Consider the following 15,421-nt stretch of genomic DNA (forward strand, 5'->3'; position numbering starts at 1 on the left):
TTATCAATAATGTTCCAAATTGATTGATATTGTGTAGGCATGTAAGTACATGATATAATAGTAAAGTCAAAATGTTTATGCCTAATATTGAGAAAAGAAGTTTCCATCTCCACAGGATTCGTAAAGGAAGGAAACAATTGTGTTTTGGAATCCGGCTCGTATATGTCTACGAATTCATTTCATCTTTGGGCAGTTTTCATGAAAACTACTTGCAAAAGCTTTTGAAATCAGTTAGGTTATAACAGACTGTCTTGGTCATGGACTAGGTCTTGCTCACATACTTGTAGTCTTGGTCTTTATCCTGCTGATATAGTCTCGATCATGACAAACCAGCATTTCAAAAAAATACAACTCATTGAAATGTTGTTATCAAGAATGTTCCAAATTGATTGATATATTGTGTAGGTATGTAAATTAAGTTGAAATGTCTTTGCTCAATATAGGAAAAAGAAGTTTCCATCTCCACACGGTACCTACAGGAAGGAAACACTTATGTTTTNAACCACAAAGTAGGTACTTGAAATTTTGCTTGCCAATAAATTTCTTCCTATTTTATGGTTAATCTTTGATAAATATCCAAAAGCGTTTGCTAAAGTGTGATTTTTAGCTATTCCGTTTATTTTTTAGAGTTGGAGTTTATTTTTTTTTTTCGTATGGCTTGTGTACGCTTAAATCGAGGCGGTGACGTAAGTTTTAAAATAACACCCGTGCCCGCATGATTGGAATCGATCTTAATTTCAAATTGAATTTTTTTAAATTCATACTGAACAATCGCATTATTCAGTTGACCGAGCAGAAGGAATAACTTAATCGTTCCGAGGAATATTTTCGCGTAAATCTGAATTTAACATAAACTGTATTTCCTGGACACATGACTAGCAGAGTCACGTGTCACCGTGTCTTAAAAATACATTTCTCTTAGTCGATCTTTTATAATTATTTTTCTTAATTGGATACCAGACGAAGTCATACCCATATTTGGACCAGGACCTACCTGACTCCAAATAGAGGTTGGTTAAAATAATCTTCTTTGGATAATCAGAAACGTTACGCTTAAAACCTTTGGGTCCTGTCAGACAATCGCATTTGGTTCGGTTGGGACTACCCCGCATGGTTAGGTAGATTACTTAGTTTGACCCTGATCAAACTATCTGACTTTCTAGGTCACATCAGAAATGCAACGTCTTAAGACATCTGGGCCTAATAGGCAGCCAGATTTGGTCAGACTGGGGCTACCCTCCTTTGGTTACACAATCTGACCTTGATCAAGTTATCCAGTCAGAGCCTTAAAGGAGCATGGCGTAGAAAGATTCAGATAGTTTATCACCATTAAGATTAGATCAGGCTAAATGAGGCATAGCTCTAAGGGGTTGAAATGGAGTGTCCACATCAGAGTCATATTGATCTTAACAGAGCATGCTGTAAATGGGTGTTGCTGCTGAGCCCCTAATTAGGGTCATATATAATATTCCATAATCGGAGATGTTCTAGTAAATTCGGCCTGTATGGTAATAAGGTCTGCCCTAATTTTCCAGTCAGGTGGAAATTGTTCACCGTCCAGTAGATACGAATAGGTAATCTAATACCTATTAATAATTTCAGAGAAAATTAGATGCTTACTTTACACATCTTCCTTATTCTTTCTACTCCAAATGCATTGATTTATCCGACCTCCTCTTCCAGATTTTACCAGTAAATCGGTGTCCAGGAGCAAAACCCGTCGTGGCTTCGTTTGCAGGGTATATGACCCCTTATAACTCAAGAAGTGTGATTTTCTTGAAAAATCAAAAAACATCTCTCGAATGTGACACCTCATTCGGCCTTATTCCTTAGGATCTGATTGTCGCAAATTCTAACTTTGCGTGCGTCCCTAATACATGCTCTCATAATTTCATTCAAATTAATTCAATACTGGCTGCGCGTTGAACATCATTAACAGGAAAAAGAAACTTTTGGGTGTTTTCCCTCACATTAGCTAGTACTTCTGGTGAGCGGTCAGTCCCTTTAGATTACGTAGAAGGGTAGGGCAGAAGGCCTTCTTCAACCTCCTTTTTGGAACTGTGGGAATGTGTGTGTGTGGTGATTGGAATGACAAAGATGAGACAGACGAAATGAAGATATAAGAGGGTGAATGATTGTCTATGGATTGTTACTGCCCCAGCATTTGCTTAAGTAATTACAGGAAAACTTGGATCAAGGCAGATGGACCCGGAATCGAACCGGCGTCCTCCCGAATGCTAAGCAATGGTCTAAACCTCTAGGTCATGCCGTTTGGTGTGAGGTCTTGGAGAAAATTAGATCTCTCACCTCATTCACTCTTTCTAGCCCCAATACATTACTTTATCCAACTTTGTCAGCAAACATCTTTAAAATGACTTCCAAACATGCGTTATGAGAATAGAGCGTCATTAATGATCAACCCAATTTTTAGGTAACCATGTTTTGGTCAAATGAAATGTAGAGTAACCATCCGATGTTTTAGCCAGTAATGAAATACGTATTCAAAACAACAAAAGTTGCAGATTCCTTGTTTTATTGTCACTATTTCGTCATATTAAAAGCCAACAACGCAACAAAGACGGCTTATGAAGTATTTGAGTCATGAAAATGATTCATCATTAACAACATTATACTAGGTGTAGTACGTATTTGTGTCATGTATGACATATTCGTTATATGTAGAGACAATTATAAAAGCAAATGAAAACAATGAGTTTAGATAACCTAATGTGTTCGCAGTAGTTCAATGGAATTACATAAACGCGGCTCATTCACAGAAATTTAAAATTCTAGTTTCCTTGAAAATGTAGACGGTGGTATATGTATAATTTAAAATGGTTATAAATGGAAGGATTTGAAAAATGGTGAAAGGTTTAAGATTGGATTTATCGTTAGACGAATTCTGCCTTTTCTTTATTTATTTTGAGTTGGAAAATTACATAAAAGATGCGTTCAGACATCAAAATTATCAACTTATTGCTTGCCTTATCGTTAAGGCATATGTATATTGTATTATTATAGTATCTTCGAAGGGAGGATTGTTGTAGAGCTCCCTTATCGGTGATTGAGTTAGCTTAGCAATTTTTGTTAGTTTGTTTTTTGATAAAATAACAAGTTATTAGTCATCCAAACGTGGATGTTCTGTTTACCATCTTCTCCAGTTTAAACATTCTGGTGACTATACTGATGGCGATGGTGTAGATGAAGCATGCAATATACATATACAAATTGATCTTTCTAAAGGACTCCATATGCCCATGCCACAGAATCAGCATGCCAAGAATGGTCTTCCAGGCTCCTGCTGGAACCTATTTAATTATCATGGTTATCAATACAACAGTAGTTGCGCGTTGCGGTCGGAAAAATTTCAGTTAGTCGAATCGAATAGGGATATTGCACGCCGATTGTTAACGTTTTTAGATAGCAAGCAAATCTTATCTTCAAAAGTGCCGATCTATCATGAAACTGTATGAAGTATTCAGTGAATTGATACACGGACCATCTGCAATTAAAATATATCAGAAAGACGGTACCGAATCCTGTAAAAATGAAACAAAATCGTTTGGCACCAAAAACAGATTCAGTTTTTGGGTAATGTTGTCGTATCCTGTGCTTCATATGTCATATCAGTAGCATACCATGATACGAAGACGAAACACATTGAAGATTCTATTTGCTTAGCATAACGAAAGATTTGCAGATAAGCAGAGGACACGGCAGCATTTTCCAGAAACTCAGTTTTAAAAGCTTACAAGAAATTAGTCAGCTTTGTCTGAAGGAAATTCAACTCATTAGAGTGAGCTAGTAATTTCCTTCCCACGCGGCATTGATCAGTCTCAAATTTTCCTGCTAATGTCATTATGGAAGATTCAGGGAGTGATAATGGCTCAATCTATATGAAGGATGAAGTTAGTATGTTAGAAGATGCTTTAGTAGTAGTTTTAGTACCTTCATATTCAGTTTTATATATTTTTTATCATTCTTACGTCAGATGTACTACGTGCTCCTTTCTGTTTCTTCTACTGAGCAACTTTTGCGGTTTGCGTATTGAGAATCTACATCAATGCCTCCTTTGTAATTATACATAGAGATATAATTGTGTGTTCTTATCCAAACAAACGAGATGACCATGAACGATTGGTTTAATAAATTCTAGAAATCTACGTGATGTAGTAAAGGTAATCATCATTTATCCGATTGGTGAAGCATCTTGTCGCTTCAAGGGTTTCCAAGAATGAGTTCTGCCCTTTGATATTGTCGATTTTTCAGTTTTGAAGCTGAATCTCGTCTATTCATCTAGTGTGTATCTGCATTTCGCTCATGACTCTCACTCATCAATTAGAATTCAATGTAGCAGCTTCAGGGATTGTCATTAAAGCATATTTTTTCAAAAATGTTCAGAACCCGAATTTCCTTATTTTTCATGTGGTTCATATAGGTATGTATGCATGTATGTGTTGCTCATGTAGTACCTGTCCAAGTTCACGAGGAAGAGAGATGCCAAATCACAATATTGAATAGCTTTCACTTGTTAGAGGAAGACGGAGCTCGGCGTCGTCTCTCTACAGCTTTTGCTTCATTCCACGGCCAACTTCGTTCGCGCAACAATGCGCACAACAAACACTTGTCAGTCAGAGTTTGTTATCCGTTGTAGCTAGATCGGTTTCGGAATTTTCTGTTCAAAGCCGGTGGATCGGTTTCGCGTAATTCCAAAGGTAGTCTTCCACCAACCAATTCCTCAGTCCTTCCCAGTACCATCCATTTTCGTATTTTGGTCCAAAGTGTTTTATTTACTTTTGAGGATAAGTGCCATGGATATTCCTGAACCACTTCCTTTCAACGTTGTTTACAATTTGCAGGTAGGAACAAATATTAACCGAACGTTACAGCTACTTGCGAGCTTTGCAAAAAAATGTCATGCTTCCAATTTACTGAGCTAACTCAAAGATTCGCTCAGAAATGTGAACAATTATCTTTAGGCGTTATTGTCTACTTTTTTTGGGTATACATGAGTATGTGATGATGTTGACGGTCATGGAAAGTAGGTATCACATTCCCTTTTTTGATGACTTGGAAACTCCTTATAGCGATGACGAATTGATGAAGTTCAATGTGAAATTAAATTGGGTATGTTGCTGTAATTCTTGACTGTGAACAGTAAAGTGACCACCGATGTAACATTCTTCCTTAGTACATCTTCTACAGTACACCTACGTGAGCGTTGTTCAGGTGAAATTCTAGTAAAGATGATCGAGATAACTTGTACTTATTGACTTCTGTCACAAATAGATTATGTACCTACTGATACAGTCTTATCGTAAAGAAAATAATAAATGCATCACAAATGTAAATGGTGTAAGATTCCATTCATTAGTATAACATGAAAAACTGTCGTGTTTTTCCCCACATTTTAAATTTCCAGGAATCAACATCATTTTATTGATTACCTTCATTTTATAGTTTCGACTTCATTGACGAATTTGTGTACTTACTCCAAACGTTGTCTCACTTCTCAATTGTATAAAAGATATGCTTCCACGTTTTGATAGGACAGTTTGCAATTGAGAAGTTATATAAAGTTGTTGACAGTCCTAGAAAAAAATTTCGCTGATTCCGTTTCCTTCGCGTGGCAACTTGTTCTATTCGTTTCGCTGCCGCTCGAAAGTTTTAAAGATAATTTCTGATTGTGAGTCAAAAGTCAGAGCCTTGTTGCCAAGCGGCCTATCATTGGCGTTTCCACGAAGGTTATCTCTCTCTCTCTCTATTTCTTTCTCTTTCGTTAGTTGGCAATCGCACACCTTTATCTCTCCGCACTACAGACTGCGTGTTTATAAACAGTACACACGCCTACTATTTCGCTGTTGTATATTTTCCCGGAGAATAATGAATTATACATTTCGGTGGGAATGCTCGTAAATTCACTACGTCCGTATCTATCTTGACTAAAATTCCTTTTCATGAACGAAATAGGTATTACATAAGCTTTTGGGGCAGTGATTGTTATAATCCTTTAAATAATATTCCCATCCCATCATCCTTTGACTCTCTACCATAACGTTCATCTGCAACAGCATGTTAGGCATGTTGGGCAGAATTATAAAAATATCCTAATTCCATTTCTCTTGTCACTGAGCAACATGACCTAGAGGTTTAGACCATTGTTTCATATTTGGAAGGACATCGGTTCGATTCCGGGTTTGTCTGCTTTGGTCCAAGTGTTTCTGTGGTTCTCTTGGAACACATTAAATACTGAGCCAATAATATTCCATAGATAATCTTTCATTTTCTTCTGTCTTCATTTCATCCGTCTCATCTTTCTCACTCTAACTAGCACTCATCAATTCCTACTATTCCTAAAAGGAAACTAAAGAAGGTCTTCCTCAGTACTCTCTGGCATAGTCTGGAGGAATTTTCCGCCCAGTAGCATTCGCAGCTGGTGGGATTGAAACATCCAAACGTTTTTAAATCTTTTTTTACTTATCGTTGCCTTCTCCACGTACCTCTAACAAACTCGGAATAAGAAGCAGAGGCAGATCTAAGATGACGCATATGATGCCCTCTGCATCGGGCGCCACAAATGGCTCTGTACCCAGTTATGTACAATTGTAAAGTTATGTGTTATTCAGGATTTTTATAGTTACGACTTTTTCTTGAACAGCAGGAATCCCCAAGGAAAGTTATGCATGAGGCTTCAAATGATCAAGATCTTCCATTGGATTCAGGTCAACTTTACTTTCTATGTGATAGAAAAGCGCGACAGGCTGTAGTAAATGCTTTGACGAAAATGTTTCTGAAGACAATAATTCATAACTTCGGCTCCTTTCTAACCAATTTTCAAATTTGGACAGGCATTATTTTGGTCTATACAGTGGTTCAAGCCAGTTTATATTTGTATGATCTAGAAGCGCATCGGGATGTCGTGAGGTGACATGGTTTTGCGAAATTGAAGGAAATGATCTATAATTTCAGTTCCTTCCTAACCAATTTTCAAATTTGGACGCGCATCATTTTGGTCTATACAGTGGTTCAAGCCAATTTAAATTTGTATGATCTACAAGCGCACCAGGATGTCGTGAGGTGATATGGTTTTGCGAAATTGAAGGAAATAATTCACAATTTTGGCTGCTTAGTCAATTTTCATATTTGGACGCTCTTTGCACAGGTGGATCTAATCAAGTGATGCAGGCGATGAATTCCCCATGGGATCCCGACTTATGGGCCCGCAAGTGACCCCGTATTCTAGTTATGTATGACTTGTAAACATTGGATATTATATGTTATTTGGTCTTATAGTCTATCTTCTATTTTCTTTTTTTGAAAAGCCCCATAAAAACGAATGCATCGATCCTCAAATGCTCATTATCCGTCACTGATAAAAAGCATTACGTAGTATTTATTTTCAATTGGAGCATTACNTAATCGCCTTCACGGGAGTGTCATATCGTAAACGATTTTTCGATAAGCTTTGAAATTGCCGCTAGAATTGTATCCTTCAAATATTTTTTTTCTTCAGTCTACTCCATGACTTCAATTCATTTTAGAATGACATACCTATCTACAATGATGAATTTTCCAAATCTTTTGTCTAAATGTTCAGCGAGGGGCTCTTGGCGAACCAATAAAGATACTACAAGTTTCCATCAACTTAACAAAAATTACTATAAAAGAACGTTTGCTGCAGTGGTTTCCAGTTGCTTTTCAACAAGCACTAGTGCCTTATTACTCGAAGACTTGTTTCCCAATTGCTGTCCTCCTTTCCGCTTCCAGTGCTACTGGTATTACTCTTTAGTTCAATCAGATCAACGTTTGAAAGTTCTTAGGATTCACCCTTTTCTAGCTGTTCCCAATTATCAACATTTTCTCGACTATGGTCTTCTAACTTTGATTACTAATTCGTACAAATTCTCACCATCTTCACAAACATCTTAGGATGTTTATACTTGGTCAGTTACGTCTTTCTGGGCCAGTTTAATATTGCAGCATGGTGGTGTTCGTAACATTGTTCCAGGCAGCGCTCCATTACCGTGCATCATTGAAACTAATTGTTATATTGCTTCATTCATCCACTTTTTCCAATAAGAATTTCAAAAAAGACCATGTAGATGAATCATTACCGACTCCAATTACTGGTTCTCAAATGTTTCGGATAATCAAGAGTTCCTAATGTATTTTGAACGAGTAGTGATATTTCATTCCTCATGTTTTTTGGACAATTCGGAGTTCGGATAATCCGTATTCGCATAATCGGACTGCCGGAGTTTTATGCCACACGAAAACTCGTAGGATTGTTGTACTTGCTTTCGATTTAAGCGTAAATCTCCTCACTCGTTCTCGTAGCATAATCGGAATGTATCTCGTGCCCATCTTCAAACTCATTAGAATCTGTCACTTTCTCAACTTGTTGCACAATGACCTATTTCCTCCCTACAATTATGTCAGATGATCGCCATTCATACATACTCTTAAAGGGGCAACCAGCATCCAAGTTACAGTAGATCAGCAATTTTGCGTACGTAGATGATGAATGCTCTTTGAAAAGTAGTACATGTCTATGAGCCTATGAGTTGATTGGCAAAAACATGAGGATTTTTGACCACTATGCATTAATATTTATGGTATTCACCCAAGATGTTCCTAATTAACGAGCTTGGTGGTCCAGAACATTCGATGCGCTGATTTAATCGTAAATCGCCCTTGTCAGGTTTTATTCAGTATTAAATTATAATAATGACTGCGGAAATGTATCAGTGGAGTGCAAGTTGGCGGTATATTGTTACTACATTTGTATAATGTAATAAGTAGGTAGGACTGTATGAGCATGCACGTATGGTACATTACACAAAGCACTAGCAGCAGCAGCAGCAGCAGCAGGAGTGTAAGCATAATAAGTAACATATAGCAACAGTAACATTCTTGCGACTCAATCACGCCATGGTCTCGCTACTGTACAGCGGTTCGCTTCGACAGTGGCCGTTATTCACTTACAAACATTCGATCTTCCAACAGCCTTCATTTGGATCACTGGCTCCGCTCGATTCGGTTTGGTTCGATAAAGCGACGCCGGAAAAATGCGGTGCTTTTTGTCTTACTTTTTTTTTTTATTGTTCATCGCATATTGTTGGTTGGCAAGCGCAATCCAGTCAGTCTACAACCGAGGGTCCAGCGGTCATTCCTTAACGGCTAAACTGACATTGAAGAGATTGGATGAGGCGTTCGAATCTAAAGACGGAACTAGTCACAAAATCAGTCAATGTTCGAAACTAGAAGCACTTTTTAATCGACACTTTCGATCACGACCAAATAGTGGAATTCATTCGATGATACCGGTCGCTAAAGCTGTGTGTATGTTGGACGTAACGTCTGATTTTTCTAGCAGTTCCGGAATTGGGATGACCGAAGTTCGAAATGTATCTTCTGTATGGATTTCCAGTAGGCAATTGGTACATGACGAAGGCGATTGTTTGATCGATTTTAATTACCAAATGGAAAATCCAGTTATGATGAATACGGAATTTTGTTAGTGAATGTCTAGATATTGACGAAAGCAAGTGAGGCGATAAGAGTGACGTAACTTCAACATCCTAAGCAATCAGTCTTCTTCAGTCTTCATGTCGTTCAACAAAACTTGACCTGCGATTACGTAACTGAAGTTTAAATGACGATTGCTTTTAATTCATTGCTTAGAATCATAACGTTATGTAGGAAGAGAGCATGAACGAAGTGTTTCCATTAACGTGGGTTTACCAGAAAAGAAAATTTCCTATTCTCTACTTTTTGATCATCAGAATGAAGTCATCGAACGTCCACTCTCTAACTAACCGTCACACATGTTATTTATTTACATTCGATTCTTCAATCCCTCCTCTCCAGGCGCCTCAACCCTTCAATGCCCATCGTTTGGTGTGGGGTTCTTCACCTCATTCACCCATCTGTTACCTCCCCAACGGAGCGACGGTCCCTACATCTATATCTATATTTATCCTGATTTTAGATAATGTTATCTAATGTTCTAAAGTGACACATTTAAAACCTTATTTACAATGGCTAGCGTGAGCATAATATGTATTCTGCAATTCAAATTATGCTTTAACAAAATTAAATTACACATTCAACTATTGTGTTCTCTAGATTGATGCCCTAGCAGTTCAATAATACATTACCGTAATTACTCGACTTTTTTGTTATTGTTGAGCTTTAAATAATCGCTTGATTTTATTGTTGTCACTATACCCATTGTCCTCTGACGTATATAATTGTTTCTCATTACCTCCCGAATTTAAATTAACATATTTGTTTTTTTATGTTTCAGGTGAGTTCTTCCATATCTCGTACCTTCTGCATGAACGACTCCTTTTTAAGGTAAATAAATAGATGTTAATTTTATTTTACCAATGCATCATCATCATCATCATCATCATCATAAGGTCGTCAGTCCTAAGACTGGTTAAACTTGCACCTCCACTCTTTCCTATCCTGAAATAATCTTCGCATAAAAACTAGAACAACTACCATCCTTAACTATTTGCGAACAATAATCTAATCTAGGTCTACCTCTACCCCTTCTATCTCCCGTTTGTAATATGTTTCTGACTAGACCTTCCATAGAGTCCTCTGTTCTCATATTCTTTCTAATATCTCTATTTCTAACTTGTCTATCCACGATATCCTCATTATTCGCCTTTAACACCACATTTTGAATGCTTCTAACCTTTTCTTTTCTGCCGCGCCCACTGTCCATGTTTCGCACCCATACAGGGCTTCGCTATCCAATACATATTAGAGATAATTTTAAAAATATCTAAATCAGTACATTCTCATTTATCGTATCAACTTGGTGTAGATAATATGAGTATTCCAGGCATATCGTAAATTGGAGAAATTGGGTACGAATTCGCATGTAGGTACTGATTTCGGTATGGTTATGGATTATCATATAAATGAGAAAATACTGGCTGTAACCCGTCCAAATTTGGATAGTACCTCTTTTGATAATACATAGCATTTGACACATGCCTTTCGGGGAAACTATTCCCACTATAACGTACCCGTGCGAAGGCTCTGGGCCATTTTCCAATAGTTTTACTACTACTAATNTCCTTAATAATAATAATATTAATTAAACCAAACGAAATCCAATTTCTATTGTTCTCTTGCAGACTTGCTTCTCCTTTAATGATTGGTGTTCCTACGTGCCATCGCAACGTTTTGATACGTTTATCGGCTGTTTTTGTTTTCAAACCTTGACCTTTTCTCCATGTTACGATCACAAAAAAAGTCAGCTGATTTATTTATTAAGTTTAAGCTTGTAGGTACTGTTGTTCGTTTTCTAGGCTTTTGCTGATAGTTGGAGATCCGCATCGTGGAGCATTAGCCATTCTATACTCTCAGAACACGTGTTTTTATTCATCTTGGGTTTTGATGTATGTTGTAACAGTTATTTTGGACATATAGGTACGTCTCTGAAGGTTCTGGTCTGGATTATCAAGACAATAGATATTTGAAATTACTTTTTCTGTTATCCTCATTGTTTTTACATAAAATTATATTATAATTCCTTGAAATTAAAGTGATTGTTTTCAAATGCAATGTTATGTTGCAGTCGACGTGACGCCTTATGTACAATTTTCACGCTCATCTGTGTTGTCAATGAGGAGTAATGTGTCTTAAATGGAATCAAATCATTTGTTAAGCTTCGCCAGTTGCGATTAGGTCACTTCTATTTTTAGTGTATATTCGTAAAAATTGAGGCTGTATATCATAGTGTTGATCCTCGTATCTGTTTGCACACAACTATACGACCGTGGCCTTTCGAAGATGTATTTCAGAATCAGTGCAAAATGTTCCAGTATTGTGTAATTATACTTTAATAGATTGTATATAGATATTAATGTAAATATTGAATGTTCAAGTATAGATATTCGCAGTGGAATTAATAAGATTCTGGTTAGATTATTTATATCACTTACCATTTTCAATGTAATCGTAAAATCGCCCTTCTACTAAGTGCAACAGTTATACCTCAACTGGACGCTGCACATTCGTCGGTCCATTTTTTTAAAATTGCGCATGTCTAACTGCCCTCGCAAGTGGTTGTAACGCAGCTTGCATTTGTACATATTCAGTAAACATAAATTTATCTAACTACCACCTAGAATATTTTACAATATCACTGTTGCGATTCTGTATAGCGTAAGTATACTTAAAGATCATTTTAAAAAAATTATCATCAATTTGTATCTCTCAATAATAATTTGTACTAACTACTGATAGGCGAGATAGGTTAGTAAGATACCTTTTTAGGCATGAAGGTCTAATCAGCCACATATTAGAGGTAAAAACAGAAGTTAGGAGGAGTAGAGGTAGACCTAGATTAGATTCATCATCATTATAAGGTCGCCAGTCCTAAGACTGGTTGGACACGCACTTCCACTCTTTCCTATCCTGAGCTAATCTTCGCATTTCCCTGAAACTAGAACATCCCACTTCCTTTAACTATTTGCCAACAATAATCTAATCTAGGTCTACCTCTACCCCTTCTGATATTCATTTCAGCCTCTAATGTGTCTCTGACTAGACTTTCATGCCTGAGAAGGTGTCCTACTAACCTATCTCGCCTATTTCTTATTGACTTCCATAAAGTCCTCTGTTCTCTTATTCTTTCTAATACCTCTTCATTTCTAACCGTCTCTATCTACGCCTGTAGATTAGATTCCTGTTCGCAAATTGTTAAGATTGTGGGATGTTCTAGTTTTAGGGAAATGCGAAGATTAGGAAAGGGTGGAGATGCGTGTCCAATCAGTCTTAGGACTGACGGCCTTAAGATGATGATTGACTGTGAAATGAAAAAAAAAATTATAAAATATATGTTGAAAAACAAAAAAAAACAGACATATTAGAGAGAGGCGGCACTGTTTAGGGAATCAAATTTATTAGAAATTTAGTAGATTATTCCTAATAAACCGAGAAAGCGGCACGCACATTATAAATCGTTAATTTTTTTTGTGTGATCTACTAATAAAAAGGGATATAAATTTTAAAATTAATACTGTTTTACCTTTACGTGTGGTTATGAATTCGGCTCATACAATTATGTGTTTTTTAACGTGGTAGACAATTTTTAATGTAACCTTCGTGCATTGTTTGCACGAAATTAATGGTTTTATTGCGTTTACGCTTTAAAATATTCAATCGAGCAGGTGACCTACACGAGTTCGAAAAGGTGTGTTAACCTGACGTGTATTGTTGGGAGTCACTATCAGTAAATGAACGACCTTCTCAGTGAACTTGACTCATGAATTTAATTTCCTGCGATTACAAATACAATTGGTAATGGCTTGATAACGATCGTTTGAAAATGTTTCAATAAGACCCATGTCACACCAGCGTTTCAAAAAAATGCAACTCATTGAAATGTTATTATCAAGAATGTTCCAAATTGATTGATATTGTGTAGGCATGTAAGTACATGATATAATAGTAAAGTCGAAATGTTTATGCCTAATATTGAGAAAAGAAGCTTTCATCTCCACAGGATTCGTAATTGAAGGAAACAGTTGTGTTTGGAATCCGGCTCGTATATGTCTACGAATTCATTTCATCTTGGGACAGTTTTCATGAAAACTTACTTGCAAAAGCTTTTGAAATCAGTTAGGTTATAACAGACTGTCTTGGTCATGGACTAGGTCTTGCTCACATACTTCTAGTCTTGGTCTTTATCCTGCTGATATAGTCTCGATCATGACAAACCAGCATTTCAAAAAAAATACAACTCATTGAAATGTTGTTATCAAGAATGTTCCAAATTGATTGATATTGTGTAGGTATGTAAATTAAGTTGAAATGTCTTTGCTCAATATAGGAAAAAGAAGTTTCCATCTCCACACGGTACCTACAGGAAGGAAACACTTATGTTTTGGAATCTGGCAAGTATATGTCTAGACCGATCTACGAATCCATTTCGCCTTTAAGTAATTTTCATGAAAACTTTACTTGCAAAGCTTTTGAAATCAGTTAGGCTATAACAGACTGTCTTGGTCTTGATCTTACTCAAATACTTTTTGTCTTTGTCTTGCTGATAAAGTCACGGTCATGTCAAACTAGCGTTTCAACGAGATAAAATCATTGAAATGTCCAAAAAAAGAATATGTTACAGTTGCTTCAAATAGTTTGACTCGTAAATCCACCTGAAGTGATAATTTTTCGTTTAGTCTTGCTTATTTGGTCTTAGTTTTGCATATTCTGTTTTAGTTTTAGTCTTGGTCTTGTCTGTTCGATTTGGTTTTAGTCTTAGTCTAGTTCGCTCGGTCTTGGCCGTGGTCTCGATATTGCATTTTCAAGTCCAAGATTAAGACCAGTTTTGATCATCACAAACTTGAACAGTGTCAGGAAAATGAGAATGCCTGTGGGACTACAAAAATCGTCATTGTTGCTTTTAGAAAGACCATATTGCGACGAAATGTAATTCCAGATATAAATAGGTCGCTCTCTTTTGTGAAACACCTTGGACAGTAAAGTAAAAAGCTACCAGAAAATTGTCTGGCCATTTTGCGAGTTTTATAAGAACTTTCGCATAACGCATCGAACTCGAAAACAAAACCCAAAACGTATCAACCCAACTACGAAAACTAAATACAACATCTACATTCTCTCTGTTTACGCAATTACTGAGTATTGTTTCAAATTGATATGTTTCATTTCAAAATAAGTAAATGAGCATTATATGGTCCAAATATTTGAAAATCACCACTACTGTTGGAATGTGTTGTTGACAGTGAGAGGTGTGATATTACTGTATAATTAAACGATAGTTAATTAGAAGGTGTGACACCAGTAAAAGACCAATGTTTGAATAAGTTATTTATATAAGCATAAGGAATGAGAAACATGTGTACAGTGTGCTAAAGAAAGTCAACGACGCCGACGTCGAAGAATTTAATGGTTAATTAGAAGTTTTTTGTTAATCGCCTTCACGGGAGTGTCATATCGTAAACGATTTTTCGATAAGCTTTGAAATTGCCGCTAGAATTGTATCCTTCAAATATTTTTTTTCTTCAGTCTACTCCATGACTTCAATTCATTTTAGAATGACATACCTATCTACAATGATGAATTTTCCAAATTTTTTGTCTAAATGTTCAGCGAGGGGCTCTTGGCGAACCAATAAAGATACTACAAGTTTCCATCAACTTAACAAAAATTACTATAAAAGAACGTTTGCTGCAGTGGTTTCCAGTTGCTTTTCAACAAGCACTAGTGCCTTATTACTCGAAGACTTGTTTCCCAATTGCTGTCCTCCTTTCCGCTTCCAGTGCTACTGGTATTACTCTTTAGTTCAATCAGATCAACGTTTGAAAGTTCTTAGGATTCACCCTTTTCTAGCTGTTCCCAATTATCAACATTTTCTCGACTATGGTCTTCTAAC

The 15,421-nt window shown here is 36.6% G+C and overlaps 1 protein-coding gene across 4 annotated transcripts in view; it reads left to right on the top strand.

Annotated features, from left to right (window-relative positions):
- LOC108740838 (ataxin-1) overlaps positions 1-15,421 on the top strand; it is a 98,993-nt gene that overhangs the window by 14,323 nt on the left and 69,249 nt on the right. For 2 of the 4 annotated variants that reach the window (XM_018475330.2, XM_018475336.2), the window contains exon 1: positions 4,579-4,859. The exons of 1 other annotated variant lie outside the window; for it this stretch is intronic. The gene's annotated coding sequence lies outside the window, so the exon portion shown is untranslated. Of the gene's footprint in view, positions 1-4,578; positions 4,860-15,421 lie in introns of those variants that run through there. One more of the 4 variants, XM_025980648.1, reaches the window with a different exon arrangement.

Source organism: Agrilus planipennis, unplaced genomic scaffold (genome assembly GCF_000699045.2).
Source record: "Agrilus planipennis isolate EAB-ADULT unplaced genomic scaffold, Apla_2.0 scaffold3, whole genome shotgun sequence".
In the NCBI taxonomy this organism is placed as follows: domain Eukaryota; kingdom Metazoa; phylum Arthropoda; class Insecta; order Coleoptera; family Buprestidae; genus Agrilus; species Agrilus planipennis.